Source organism: Rhipicephalus microplus, unplaced genomic scaffold (assembly GCF_043290135.1).
Source record: "Rhipicephalus microplus isolate Deutch F79 unplaced genomic scaffold, USDA_Rmic scaffold_201, whole genome shotgun sequence".
NCBI classification, from domain to species: Eukaryota; Metazoa; Arthropoda; class Arachnida; order Ixodida; family Ixodidae; genus Rhipicephalus; species Rhipicephalus microplus.
In genome coordinates this window covers 37,501-52,500 of record NW_027464772.1, presented here as the reverse complement: position 1 = coordinate 52,500, position 15,000 = coordinate 37,501, and the positions used below count along the sequence as shown (strand labels likewise).

Genomic DNA, 15,000 nt, shown 5'->3' with positions numbered 1-15,000 from the left:
GTGTCGGAGAAAACAGAGTGCCGCGCGTAACGAGGGGCGCGCGTGTTACAGAGAGATATGCCCAAACGCATGAAAGTGTACGCAGGTGTCCTAAGGCAGTTTTTTTTTTTTTTCCTCATTTTGATGTCGCCCCGGCTGACGTGGTTTTCGTTTTTCCGTGCCGCCCCGGCTGACGCGGTTTTCGTTTTTCCGTGCCGCCCCGGCTGACGCAGTTTTTGCGCCGCCCCGGCTGACGCGGTTTTCGCGCCGCCCCGGCTGACGCGGTTCCGACTTTGCACTTTTTGGCTCACCCCGGCTGGCGGCCCACTCACTCGATCGCCAGGTCTGTTTGCCCCGGTGGTTCCACCGCCAGGCTTAAGCGCGAACTTTTTTTGTTTGTTTTCTTTTGATTAAGCGCAAGCTTTTTTCTTTGTTTTCTTTTGATTAAGCGCGGGCTTTTTTCTTTGTTTTTTTTGCATTCGCCCCGGCAGACGCGGTTTTTGCGCCGCCCCGGCTGACGCGGTTTTTGCCGCCCCGGCTGACGCAGTTCGGACTTAGCACTTTTCGGCTGTGCCTGGCTGGCGGCCCACTCACTCGATCGCCATGTCTGTTTGCCACAGTTTTCCCGGTGGTGCCGCACCCGGGCTCGCCCCGGCTGACGCGGTTTCGTGCCGCCCCGGCAGACGCGGTTTTCGCGCCGCCCCGGCTGACGCGGTTTCGTGCCGCCCCGGCAGACGCGGTTTTTTGCCGCCCCGGCTGACGCAGTTCGGACTTGGCACTTTTTGGCTGAGCCTTGCTGGCGGCCCACTCACTCGATCGCCATGTCTGTTTGCCACAGTTTTCCCGGTGGTGCCGCACCCGGGCTCGCCCCGGCAGACGCGTTTTTTTTTTCTTTCGCCCCGGCTGACGCAGTTTTCGCGCCGCCCCGGCAGACGCGGTTTTCGCGCCGCCCCGGCAGACGCGGTTTTTTGCGCCGCCCCGGCTGACGCAGTTCGGACTTGGCACTTTTTGGCTGAGCCTGGCTGGCGGCCCACTCACTCGATCGCCATGTCTGTTTGCCACAGTTTTCCCGGTGGTGCCGCACCCGGGCTCGCCCCGGCTGACGCAGTTTTCGCGCCGCCCCGGCTGACGCGGTTTCGTGCCGCCCCGGCAGACGCGGTTTTTTGCGCCGCCCCGGCTGACGCGGTTTTTTGCCGCCCCGGCTGACGCAGTTCGGACTTGGCACTTTTCGGCTGTGCCTGGCTGGCGGCCCACTCACTCGATCGCCATGTCTGTTTGCCACAGTTTTCCCGGTGGTGCCGCACCCGGGCTCGCCCCGGCAGACGCGTTTTTTTTTTTTTCTTTCGCCCCGGCTGACGCAGTTTTCGCGCCGCCCCGGCTGACGCGGTTTCGTGCCGCCCCGGCAGACGCGGTTTTTTGCGCCGCCCCGGCTGACGCGGTTTTTGCCGCCCCGGCTGACGCAGTTCGGACTTGGCACTTTTTGGCTGAGCCTGGCTGGTGGCCCACTCACTCGATCGCCATGTCTGTTAGCCACAGTTTTCCCGGTGGTGCCGCACCCGGGCTCGCCCCGGCTGACGCAGTTTTCGCGCCGCCCCGGCTGACGCGGTTTCGTGCCGCCCCGGCAGACGCGGTTTTCGCGCCGCCCCGGCTGACGCGGTTTTTGCCGCCCCGGCTGACGCAGTTCGGACTTAGCACTTTTCGGCTGTGCCTGGCTGGCGGCCCACTCACTCGATCGCCATGTCTGTTTGCCACAGTTTTCCCGGTGGTGCCGCACCCGGGCTCGCCCCGGCTGACGCAGTTTTCGCGCCGCCCCGGCTGACGCGGTTTCGTGCCGCCCCGGCAGACGCGGTTTTCGCGCCGCCCCGGCTGACGCGGTTTCGTGCCGCCCCGGCAGACGCGGTTTTTTGCCGCCCCAGCTGACGCAGTTCGGACTTAGCACTTTTTGGCTGAGCCTTGCTGGCGGCCCACTCACTCGATCGCCATGTCTGTTTGCCACAGTTTTCCCGGTGGTGCCGCACCCGGGCTCGCCCCGGCAGACGCGTTTTTTTTTTTCTTTCGCCCCGGCTGACGCAGTTTTCGCGCCGCCCCGGCAGACGCGGTTTTCGCGCCGCCCCGGCAGACGCGGTTTTTTGCGCCGCCCCGGCTGACGCGGTTTTTTGCCGCCCCGGCTGACGCAGTTCGGACTTGGCACTTTTTGGCTGAGCCTGGCTGGCGGCCCACTCACTCGATCGCCATGTCTGTTTGCCACAGTTTTCCCGGTGGTGCCGCACCCGGGCTCGCCCCGGCTGACGCAGTTTTCGCGCCGCCCCGGCTGACGCGGTTTCGTGCCGCCCCGGCAGACGCGGTTTTTTGCGCCGCCCCGGCTGACGCGGTTTTTTGCCGCCCCGGCTGACACGGTTCGGACTTTGCACTTTTCGGCTGTGCCTGGCTGGCGGCCCACTCACTCGATCGCCATGTCTGTTTGCCACAGTTTTCCCGGTGGTGCCGCACCCGGGCTCGCCCCGGCAGACGCGTTTTTTTTTTTTTTTCTTTCGCCCCGGCTGACGCAGTTTTCGCGCCGCCCCGGCTGACGCGGTTTCGTGCCGCCCCGGCAGACGCGGTTTTTTGCGCCGCCCCGGCTGACGTGGTTTTTGCCGCCCCGGCTGACGCAGTTCGGACTTTGCACTTTTTGGCTGAGCCTGGCTGGCGGCCCACTCACTCGATCGCCATGTCTGTTTGCCACAGTTTTCCCGGTGGTGCCGCACCCGGGCTCGCCCCGGCAGACGCGTTTTTTTTTTTCCTTCGCCCCGGCAGACGTGGTTCCCCCCCCCTCCGTCTTTCTTTTTGTTTTTTTTTTTCGCCGCGGCTGAAGTGGATTTTTCGGTGCCTCGACGCCCCGGTAGTCGCGGTTTTTCCGTTTCCGCACGGCCCCGGCTGACGCTGCTCGGTCACAGTCGCCTTTTGTGGTGATTGCAGACTTCTTGAGCGCGGGTGTTTTTTTTTTTTTGTTGTTGTTGTTGTTTTATTACGCATTCGCTCCAGCAGACGCTGTTTAGACTTTTTGTTTCCTCTTTTATCCTGCGACGAGGTGACGAGGTTTATTCGGTGCCCCGCCGCCCCGGCTGAAGTGATTTTTCCTGTCCCGTGCCGCCCCGGCTGACGCGGTTCCGACTTTGCACTTTTTGGCTCACCCCGGCTGGCGGCCCACTCACTCGATCGCCAGGTCTGTTTGCCCCGGTGGTTCCACCGCCAGGCTTAAGCGCGAACTTTTTTTGTTTGTTTTCTTTTGATTAAGCGCAAGCTTTTTTCTTTGTTTTCTTTTGATTAAGCGCGGGCTTTTTTCTTTGTTTTTTTTGCATTCGCCCCGGCAGACGCGGTTTTTGCGCCGCCCCGGCTGACGCGGTTTTTGCCGCCCCGGCTGACGCAGTTCGGACTTAGCACTTTTCGGCTGTGCCTGGCTGGCGGCCCACTCACTCGATCGCCATGTCTGTTTGCCACAGTTTTCCCGGTGGTGCCGCACCCGGGCTCGCCCCGGCTGACGCGGTTTCGTGCCGCCCCGGCAGACGCGGTTTTCGCGCCGCCCCGGCTGACGCGGTTTCGTGCCGCCCCGGCAGACGCGGTTTTTTGCCGCCCCGGCTGACGCAGTTCGGACTTGGCACTTTTTGGCTGAGCCTTGCTGGCGGCCCACTCACTCGATCGCCATGTCTGTTTGCCACAGTTTTCCCGGTGGTGCCGCACCCGGGCTCGCCCCGGCAGACGCGTTTTTTTTTTCTTTCGCCCCGGCTGACGCAGTTTTCGCGCCGCCCCGGCAGACGCGGTTTTCGCGCCGCCCCGGCAGACGCTGTTTTTTGCGCCGCCCCGGCTGACGCAGTTCGGACTTGGCACTTTTTGGCTGAGCCTGGCTGGCGGCCCACTCACTCGATCGCCATGTCTGTTTGCCACAGTTTTCCCGGTGGTGCCGCACCCGGGCTCGCCCCGGCTGACGCAGTTTTCGCGCCGCCCCGGCTGACGCGGTTTCGTGCCGCCCCGGCAGACGCGGTTTTTTGCGCCGCCCCGGCTGACGCGGTTTTTTGCCGCCCCGGCTGACGCAGTTCGGACTTGGCACTTTTCGGCTGTGCCTGGCTGGCGGCCCACTCACTCGATCGCCATGTCTGTTTGCCACAGTTTTCCCGGTGGTGCCGCACCCGGGCTCGCCCCGGCAGACGCGTTTTTTTTTTTTCTTTCGCCCCGGCTGACGCAGTTTTCGCGCCGCCCCGGCTGACGCGGTTTCGTGCCGCCCCGGCAGACGCGGTTTTTTGCGCCGCCCCGGCTGACGCGGTTTTTGCCGCCCCGGCTGACGCAGTTCGGACTTAGCACTTTTTGGCTGAGCCTGGCTGGTGGCCCACTCACTCGATCGCCATGTCTGTTAGCCACAGTTTTCCCGGTGGTGCCGCACCCGGGCTCGCCCCGGCTGACGCAGTTTTCGCGCCGCCCCGGCTGACGCGGTTTCGTGCCGCCCCGGCAGACGCGGTTTTCGCGCCGCCCCGGCTGACGCGGTTTTTGCCGCCCCGGCTGACGCAGTTCGGACTTAGCACTTTTCGGCTGTGCCTGGCTGGCGGCCCACTCACTCGATCGCCATGTCTGTTTGCCACAGTTTTCCCGGTGGTGCCGCACCCGGGCTCGCCCCGGCTGACGCAGTTTTCGCGCCGCCCCGGCTGACGCGGTTTCGTGCCGCCCCGGCAGACGCGGTTTTCGCGCCGCCCCGGCTGACGCGGTTTCGTGCCGCCCCGGCAGACGCGGTTTTTTGCCGCCCCAGCTGACGCAGTTCGGACTTAGCACTTTTTGGCTGAGCCTTGCTGGCGGCCCACTCACTCGATCGCCATGTCTGTTTGCCACAGTTTTCCCGGTGGTGCCGCACCCGGGCTCGCCCCGGCAGACGCGTTTTTTTTTTTCTTTCGCCCCGGCTGACGCAGTTTTCGCGCCGCCCCGGCAGACGCGGTTTTCGCGCCGCCCCGGCAGACGCGGTTTTTTGCGCCGCCCCGGCTGACGCGGTTTTTTGCCGCCCCGGCTGACGCAGTTCGGACTTGGCACTTTTTGGCTGAGCCTGGCTGGCGGCCCACTCACTCGATCGCCATGTCTGTTTGCCACAGTTTTCCCGGTGGTGCCGCACCCGGGCTCGCCCCGGCTGACGCAGTTTTCGCGCCGCCCCGGCTGACGCGGTTTCGTGCCGCCCCGGCAGACGCGGTTTTTTGCGCCGCCCCGGCTGACGCGGTTTTTTGCCGCCCCGGCTGACACGGTTCGGACTTTGCACTTTTCGGCTGTGCCTGGCTGGCGGCCCACTCACTCGATCGCCATGTCTGTTTGCCACAGTTTTCCCGGTGGTGCCGCACCCGGGCTCGCCCCGGCAGACGCGTTTTTTTTTTTTTTTCTTTCGCCCCGGCTGACGCAGTTTTCGCGCCGCCCCGGCTGACGCGGTTTCGTGCCGCCCCGGCAGACGCGGTTTTTTGCGCCGCCCCGGCTGACGTGGTTTTTGCCGCCCCGGCTGACGCAGTTCGGACTTTGCACTTTTTGGCTGAGCCTGGCTGGCGGCCCACTCACTCGATCGCCATGTCTGTTTGCCACAGTTTTCCCGGTGGTGCCGCACCCGGGCTCGCCCCGGCAGACGCGTTTTTTTTTTTTCCTTCGCCCCGGCAGACGTGGTTCCCCCCCCCCCCCCTCCGTCTTTCTTTTTGTTTTTTTTTTTCGCCGCGGCTGAAGTGGATTTTTCGGTGCCTCGACGCCCCGGTAGTCGCGGTTTTTCCGTTTCCGCACGGCCCCGGCTGACGCTGCTCGGTCACAGTCGCCTTTTGTGGTGATTGCAGACTTCTTGAGCGCGGGTGTTTTTTTTTTTGTTGTTGTTGTTGTTTTATTACGCATTCGCTCCAGCAGACGCTGTTTAGACTTTTTGTTTCCTCTTTTATCCTGCGACGAGGTGACGAGGTTTATTCGGTGCCCCGCCGCCCCGGCTGAAGTGATTTTTCCTGTCCCGTGCCGCCCCGGCTGACGCGGTTGGGACTTCGCGTTTGTTCGGCCGCCACGGGTTTTGGCGCACTCGCTCGGTTGCTTGTTGTTGCCACTTGTTGCGAACCCAGGTTTCTTGAGCGAGCGCGGGCGTTTTTTCTTCCTTTCTTTCTTTGTTCTATGTGTTAGCGAATCGGCCTTTAATATCACACGAGGACTCACAACCAACAATTTTCAGTTTGAAGTGTAAAAAATCTGCAGGTGTTGACGTAACTGACTTGCCCCGTACCCTTGAGTACATCCATGAAGTTCTCGTAGTACTACTAAATCGCATTATTCCAAGTGGAGAAATTCCCATAAACTTGCAAACCTCTACACGAAAATCGGTGCGCGTGATAAAGTTGAAAATTATCGTCCGATATCAAATGTGCCTTCTATAACACAAATTCTAGGAAAAAAAAAAAAAAAAACACTTGTTCGCCGTTTTCTGCGCCGTGACTGGCAGCACTCCGGCGAAGCGAAACGGGGTCGATTCGAGCACGATATCGGCGTCTTTCGACGTGCTCGCCGGCGACCGTCGCACGAGTACGTCGCACGAGCGCGTCTGCCGGGGCGCCGTTTGCGAAGCCGACGCAAAAGTGGGAACCGCCGCTCGGATGATCGCCGCTTTCGGCAGAGTGAGTGTTGGCACTCCGGGGAAGCGAAACAGCGTGAATGCGCCCACGAAATCGGCGTATTTTGAAGTGCCCGCCGGCGACCGTCGCACGAGTACGGTAAACCGCGTCAGCCGGGGCGTAGTTCGGGACGCCGACGAAAAAGTGGGAAGCGCAACTCGGATCTTCGCCGTTTTTGCAGGAGTGAGTGGCGGCCCTCCTGCGAGACCAAGAAGCATCGATTCGTGCACGAATTCGGCGCCTTTCGACGTGATCGCCGGCGACCGTCGCTCGAGTAGGGCAAACCGCGTCTGCCGGGGCGGGCTTCGGGACGCCGATGCGAAAGTGGGAAACGCTGCTCGGATGTTCGCCGTTTTTGGCCGAGTGAGTGCTGGCACACGGGCGAAGCCAAACGGGGCCGATTACGGCACGATATCGGCGTCTTTCGACGTGCCCGCCGGCGACCGTCGCACGAGTACGGTAAACCGCGTCAGCCCGGGCGGAGTTCGGGACGCCGATGCGAAAGTGGAGAACGCCGCTCGGATCTTCGCCGTTTTTGGAGGAGTGAGTGGCGGCACTCCGGAGAAGCCAAGGAGCGCCAATTAGCGCACGATATCGGCGTCTTTCGACGCGCTCGCCGGCGACCGTCGCACGAGTAGGGCAAACCGCGTCTGCCGGGGCGGGGTTTACGACGCCGACGCAAAAGTGGGAACCGCCGCTCGGATGTTGGCCGTTTTTGGCAGAGTGAGTGCTGGCACTCCGGCGACGCGAAAGAGCGCGAATGCGCCCACGAAAGTGGCGTATTTGGACGTGCGTGACGGCGACCGCTGCAGGAGTACGAAAAACCACGTCAGCCGGGGCGAGCGACACACGGCGGTCTGGGTGCTTATCGCTGCTATTATAGGGGCACCCCGGCAGACGCAGAAAAAAAAAAAAAAATTTTCGACCTTCTTTTTTGCTGGTCGAGCTCGGGTAACCCAGGTCGCAATGGGAGCCGCGCACGAAAGCGGCGTCGCGAGACGCGTTCGCGGTCGCTAGTCGCACGAGCTCGGCAACCGCGTCAGCCGGCGCGGAGTTCGGGATGCCGACGGCTAAGTGGGTACCGCTGCTCGGATGTTCGCCGTTTTTGGCCGAGTGAGTGCTGGCACTCCGGTGAAGCCAAGGAGCGCCAATTCGTGCACGATATCGGCGTCTTTCGACGTGCCCGCCGGCCACCGCCGCACGAGTACGGCAAACCGCGTCTGCCGGGGCGGGGTTCGCGACGCGTACGCAATAGTGGGAACCGTCGCTCGGATGTTCGTCGTCTTTGGCCGAGCGAGTGCTGGCACTCCGGCGAAGCGAAACGGGGCCGATTCGGGCACGATATCGGCGTATTTCGACGTGCTCGCCGGCGACCGTCGCACGAGTACGGCAAAGCGCGTCTGCCGGGGCGAGGTTTGCGACGCCGACGAAAAAGTGGGAAGCGCCGCTCGGATCTTCGCCGTTTTTGCAGGAGTGAGTGGCGGCCCTCCTGCGAGACCAAGAAGCATCGACTCGCGCACGATATCGGTGTCTTTCGACGTGCCCGCCGGCCACCGCCGCACGAGTACGGCAAACCGCGTATGCCGGGGCGGGGTTGGCGACGCCGACGCAAAAGTGGGAACCGCCACTAGGATGTTCGCCGTTTTTGGCAGAGTGAGTGCTGGCACTCCGGCGAAGCGAAAGAGCGCGAATGCGCCCACGAAAGTGGCGTGTTTGGACGTGCTTGACGACGACCACCGCAGGAAAACGAAAAACCACGTCAGCCGGGGCGAGCGACCCATGGCGGTCTGGGTGCTTATCGCTGCTATTATAGGGGCACCCCGGCAGACGCAAAAAAAAAAAAAAAAATTTTTTTCGACATTCTTTTTTGCTCGTCGACCTCGGGTGACCCAGGTCGCAGTGGGAGCCGCGCACGAAAGCGGCGTCGCGAGACGGCTTCGCGGTCGCTAGTCGCACGAGCTCGGCAACCGCGTCTGCCGGGGCGGAGTTCGGGACGCCGACGGCTAAGTGGGAACCGCCGCTCGGATGTTCGCCGTTTGTGGCCGAGTGAGTGCTGGCACTCCGGCGAAGCCAAACGGGGCCGATTCCGGCACGATATCGGCGTCTTTCTACGTGCTCGCCGGCGACCGTCGCACGAGTACGGCAAAGTGCGTCTGCCGGGGCGGGGTTTGCGACGCGTACGCAATAGTGAGAACCGTCGCTCGGATGTTCGTCGTCTTTCGCCGAGCCAGTGCTGGCAATCCGGCGAAGCCGAACGGAGCCGATTCGGGCACGATATCGGCGTCTTTCCACGTGCTCGCCGGCGACCGTCGCACGAGTACGGTAAACCGCGTCAGCCGGGGCGGAGTTCGGGACGCCGATGCGAAAGTGGGAAGCGCCGCTCGGATCTTCGCCGTTTTTGGAGGAGTCAGTGGCGGCACTCCGGTGAAGCCAAGGTGCGCCAATTCGCGCACGATATCGGCGTCTTTCGACGTGCCCGCCGGCCACCGTCGCACGAGTACGGCAAACCTCGTCTGCCGGGGCGGGGTTTGCGACGCCGACGCAAAAGTGGGAACCGCCGCTCGGATGTTCGCCGTTTTTGGCAGAGTGAGTGCTGGCACTCCGGCGAAGCGAAAGAGCGCGAATGCGCCCACGAAAGTGGCGTGTTTGGACGTGCTTGACGACGACCACCGCAGGAAAACGAAAAACCACGTCAGCCGGGGCGAGCGACCCATGGCGGTCTGGGTGCTTATCGCTGCTATTATAGGGGCACCCCGGCAGACGCAAAAAAAAAAAAAATTTTTTTCGACATTCTTTTTTGCTCGTCGACCTCGGGTGACCCAGGTCGCAGTGGGAGCCGCGCACGAAAGCGGCGTCGCGAGACGGCTTCGCGGTCGCTAGTCGCACGAGCTCGGCAACCGCGTCTGCCGGGGCGGAGTTCGGGACGCCGACGGCTAAGTGGGAACCGCCGCTCGGATGTTCGCCGTTTGTGGCCGAGTGAGTGCTGGCACTCCGGCGAAGCCAAACGGGGCCGATTCCGGCACGATATCGGCGTCTTTCTACGTGCTCGCCGGCGACCGTCGCACGAGTACGGCAAAGTGCGTCTGCCGGGGCGGGGTTTGCGACGCGTACGCAATAGTGAGAACCGTCGCTCGGATGTTCGTCGTCTTTCGCCGAGCCAGTGCTGGCACTCCGGCGAAGCCGAACGGAGCCGATTCGGGCACGATATCGGCGTCTTTCCACGTGCTCGCCGGCGACCGTCGCACGAGTACGGTAAACCGCGTCAGCCGGGGCGGAGTTCGGGACGCCGATGCGAAAGTGGGAAGCGCCGCTCGGATCTTCGCCGTTTTTGGAGGAGTCAGTGGCGGCACTCCGGTGAAGCCAAGGTGCGCCAATTCGCGCACGATATCGGCGTCTTTCGACGTGCCCGCCGGCCACCGTCGCACGAGTACGGCAAACCTCGTCTGCCGGGGCGGGGTTTGCGACGCCGACGCAAAAGTGGGAACCGCCGCTCGGATGTTCGCCGTTTTTGGCAGAGTGAGTGCTGGCACTCCGGCGAAGCGAAAGAGCGTGAATGCGCCCACGAAAGTAGCGTATTTGGACGTGCTTGACGGCGACCGCCGCAGGAGTACGAAAAACCACGTCAGCCGGGGCGAGCGACCCACGGCGGTCTGGGTGCTTATCGCTGCTATTATAGGGGCACCCCGGCAGACGCAGAAAGAAAAAAAAAAATGGGGACATGGCGTGCGTCACCGTGCGGCTTCGCAGCGTTGCCGAAGTCGCCGAGCCCTTCGACTGAGCCGAACGGCGGACAGGGAACGTTGGTCGGCCGTTCTAACCTGTCGGTGCCACGCCGAGACGTCGTTAAGGAAAACCGCGTCGTGGGCCTCTACGACGCCGTCGAGTCGTTGTACGTTTGGTGTCCAGCGTGTCGGCGGCGAGTAGCGGACACGTCGTTCACGACTTCGGTCTTTCGCAGTCGACGCGAACTTGCGGAGAGTCGTGGTGCCTCACGTTTTCGGCAGAAACCGCGGCGGAATTTTCCCGTGCGTGCGCGCACGACCTCGGTGCTGTGCCGTCAGCGTAGTGTTGCACAAACTCGTGGCCTACCCAAGGTGCGGTACGTTTGCGGCCGTATCCTCGGTGGGAATTTCGTGAGTAGGGTCGCAAATTCTACGACCTCGGCGGGTTTGAGAGCGACGTAGACTTGTGGCACGCTCAACATGCCACACGTTTCGGGGCACACCCGCGGTGAAATTTTCTCGAGTACGCTCGTATTAGGGCCCAAGGAGGTCTGGGTACTTATCGCTGCTATTATGTGGGGGTTCTCGTGAGCGGCGTACGCGAAAGCGACCGGGTGTCTGATATGCGGCGGGCTTCGGCCTCGTCAAGCGTGTCCTCGGGTCTGCTCCAGGGGAATCCACGGCAGTCGTCTGCAGCCTCATCCGCTTGATGCGTTAGGGGCTGGTTGTCGGACGGTGCCGTTTTACCACGATATCGAGGTGTGTTCCGTGTCGTCCTCGGGCGATTCAGTTGCGAAAGCGCCGAAGACGCGGGCGTGACCCGTCGTCTGGCGGCTTTGCAGTCTCGGCTCCGTTGCTAGTTCCGGCCGGTCCACCGACAGTGCAGCGGGCTTGGGCAACCCGCACGGCGCGACCGAGTCGATGCAACGAAAAAGAGCGAGCATGAACGTGCTTCTTGCCGCACGGCTCCCACTCGTCTTTCGGGAAGGTTGTGCCGTAGCGAGCTCGAACGCCGTCATCTCGGAGTGCAAAATAAGCGTGTTGGGGCGCCTGAAGGTGGCCTCCGCCGCACACAGACTGCGTCCGGCCCGCCGAGGGCGAGGACGGACGCGCAGTCGAACGATTACCTGGTTGATCCTGCCAGTAATCATATGCTTGTCTCAAAGATTAAGCCATGCATGTCTAAGTACATGCCGAAATAAGGCGAAACCGCGAATGGCTCATTAAATCAGTTATGGTTCCTTAGATCGTTTCTTCCTACTTGGATAACTGTGGCAATTCTAGAGCTAATACATGCAGTGAGCCTGGAGCCCTTTGGGTAACGGGTGCTTTTATTAGACCAAGATCGATCGGGTTTCGGCCCGTATTGTGTGGTGACTCTGGATAACTTTGTGCTGATCGCATGGCCACGAGCCGGCGACGTTTCTTTCAAGTGTCTGCCTTATCAACTTTCGATGGTAGGTTACTTGCTTACCATGGTTGTTACGGGTAACGGAGAATCAGGGTTCGATTCCGGAGAGGGAGCCTGAGAAACGGCTACCACATCCAAGGAAGGCAGCAGGCGCGCAAATTACCCACTCCCGGCACGGGGAGGTAGTGACGAAAAATAACAATACGGGACTCTTTTGAGGCCCCGTAATTGAAATGAGTACACTCTAAATCCTTTAACGAGGATCAATTGGAGGGCAAGTCTGGTGCCAGCAGCCGCGGTAATTCCAGCTCCAATAGCGTATACTAAAGCTGCTGCGGTTAAAAAGCTCGTAGTTGGATCTCAGTTCCAGACGAGTAGTGCATCTACCCGATGCGACGGCTCGGACTGAACATCATGCCGGTTCTTTCTTGGTGCACTTCATTGTGTGCCTCGAGATGGCCGGTGCTTTTACTTTGAAAAAATTAGAGTGCTCAACGCAGGCGAGTCGCCTGAATAAACTTGCATGGAATAATAGAACAAGACCTCGTTTCTGTTCTGTTGGTTTTTGGAATACGAGGTAATGATTAAGAGGGACGGACGGGGGCATTCGTATTGCGGCGCTAGAGGTGAAATTCTTGGACCGTCGCAAGACGAACTACTGCGAAAGCATTTGCCAAGAATGTTTTCATTGATCAAGAACGAAAGTCAGAGGTTCGAAGGCGATCAGATACCGCCCTAGTTCTGACCATAAACGATGCCAACCAGCGATCCGCCTGAGTTACTCAAATGACTCGGCGGGCAGCTTCCGGGAAACCAAAGTATTTGGGTTCCGGGGGAAGTATGGTTGCAAAGCTGAAACTTAAAGGAATTGACGGAAGGGCACCACCAGGAGTGGAGCCTGCGGCTTAATTTGACTCAACACGGGAAAACTTACCCGGCCCGGACACTGGGAGGATTGACAGATTGAGAGCTCTTTCTTGATTCGGTGGATGGTGGTGCATGGCCGTTCTTAGTTGGTGGAGCGATTTGTCTGGTTAATTCCGATAACGAACGAGACTCTAGCCTATTAAATAGGTGCGGGGTTCCCAGCACCTTACAACCTTCTTAGAGGGACAAGCGGCTCCTAGCCGCACGAAACAGAGCAATAACAGGTCTGTGATGCCCTTAGATGTCCGGGGCCGCACGCGCGCTACACTGAAGGAAGCAGCGTGTCTTTATCCCTGTCTGAAAAGACTGGGTAACCCGTGGAACTTCTTTCGTGATTGGGATAGGGGCTTGCAATTGTTCCCCTTGAACGAGGAATTCCCAGTAAGCGCGAGTCATAAGCTCGCGTTGATTACGTCCCTGCCCTTTGTACACACCGCCCGTCGCTACTACCGATTGAATGATTTAGTGAGGTCTTCGGACCGATGTCCGGCGCGGCCTTTCGGTTGCGCCGGTCTGTTGGAAAGATGACCAAACTTGATCATTTAGAGGAAGTAAAAGTCGTAACAAGGTTTCCGTAGGTGAACCTGCGGAAGGATCATTAACGGATTGTGAAGGGTGAGCGCCTCAGCTGCGTCTGCGCCCGACACTTTCTGCCGCTGACCCCGTTTGGACGCGGGGTCGGCTTTTCCCCACGGGGCTGCCTGAATGTGGAGCGGCACCCCGTGACAAATTGTTGCGCCCAGCGGACGCCAACACCGCGACCTTGGACGGTCGGCCAGGTGGCGGACGCGGGTACAAACGGCGCAACGCACTCATAGGTCGGCTTTCGACCCGCCACTGCACCGTGGCTCGAAGCGCTCGAAATGCGCGACCCGACCGCTGCGGGACCGCCTAGTACTGTAAACAGGAGCGGCGGAGCGCGAACGGCGAGTCGTGGTTACGTCGGTAGAAGGCGAGGCTGCGCGTTCCCGAAACGCCAGCCGAGTGCCCTCCCGACCGTTCGAGCGTGCAAGAACGAGACCCGACAATCGCGCGGCGACTGCCAAGTACGAGAGGAACGGCACAAGCGTCGGCGGTCGGTCAAGGAACTGGCGATGTGACGGGTCCGCTGTGCACCAGTGCATACCGTCCCGCCGTCCGCGGCAAGCGCCTCCGCGTCCTCGGGTGACGGAGGCTGCCGGTCGGTTCTTGCAGGCGAGGGATCTCGCTGGCACCGGTTCGCGTTGACGCGCGGCCGGTCATGGCACGGCGATGCGACGGCCGAGGTGCGCAGTACTCGATGGAGGAACCGCACGCTCCGATGACCGTCCCGCCCTCCGCGGCGTATGCGTACCGACCGTAATGGTTGCAGCAGCGCCGGCCGGCTTTTGAATTCGCCACACGAAACACGGTGCGAGATCGCGGTTAGGGGAGCGTCGACGTTGCCAGGCGTTTTGCTTGCTGCCGAGGGAAAGGCGGCACGGCCACGTCGCGCTCGTCGCGATTAGCGGGTCTGCGCGCTTTGGGAAGGTGCCGCAACGACTTGCCGAAAGAGGAAGCACGGAAGAACGAGGGACTTGGACGTCCCGACAATTGAACGCACTTGCGGCCAGGCCCTTGCTGGCTTCGTTCTTCCGCCTCGAGTAGGCTCGTACGCGGCTCCGGCGCCGAAAGTGGTCCTTGGCACCGACTTCGGTGGACGTGGGAAGTGCCGCGCAAGTACGGCGCGCCTGGCTCCACCTGTTGGCTAAAGTAGGCAGCCGGATCGGCATTTTGGTGTGCGGTGGCAAACCGTGGATGCGAAAAAAGCTTGTGCGATTTCGTGGAACAAAAAGCGGGGGTCCCCCTTTTTATGCGGAGGAGACCGACCCGCCCGCCGTGGTGAACCGCGACGCCACGGTAAAAACGGGAGAGGCTTGTCGATGGGACCGTGCATCCCGCGCTCCACGGAGGCCGGGAGGCGGCCGCCCGAGGAAATGTGTAGCCGTCGAGGCCCGCATCTGCGTGCACTCTTATCCAAATGGGTGTACCGCAGGCATTTTCTGGTTAGGCGGGCCAATGAGAGCGAGCACACAACGATACCTACGGGTCCGGCTTGGAGAACCGGCTTCGACGCCTCCCGAGTATTTATAGAGGGGTGGACCACGAAAGCACTCGCAAGTAGCGGAAGCGAAACGCCGTCCGAAACACACCGTTTGCTCGATTTGCGGCAGCCGAAAAAGGCGCGGCAGAGTTTTGGAGTCCAAGCGTGCGCTGAAAAGCGCCCTTCTTGGCCACTGTTTGGCCGAGTGCCAGAAACGTTTGGTTTTGACTGTACGGAATTGAACAAACACTTTTTCACGACTCTAAG

General features: G+C 61.2%; 2 non-coding genes across 2 annotated transcripts in view; both read left to right on the top strand.

The window, feature by feature from the left end:
* The first annotated feature begins 11,457 nt into the window (after positions 1-11,457).
* Positions 11,458-13,272, top strand: LOC142792022 (small subunit ribosomal RNA). The gene has a single exon (XR_012890586.1). It is a non-coding gene; the product is annotated as a small subunit ribosomal RNA (ribosomal RNA).
* Positions 13,273-14,991: 1,719 nt separating this feature from the next.
* Positions 14,992-15,000, top strand: part of LOC142792019 (5.8S ribosomal RNA) — a 153-nt gene continuing 144 nt past the window's right edge. Inside the window, exon 1 of the ribosomal RNA XR_012890584.1 lies at positions 14,992-15,000. This exon is cut by the window's right edge and continues 144 nt beyond it. This is a non-coding gene — a ribosomal RNA (5.8S ribosomal RNA).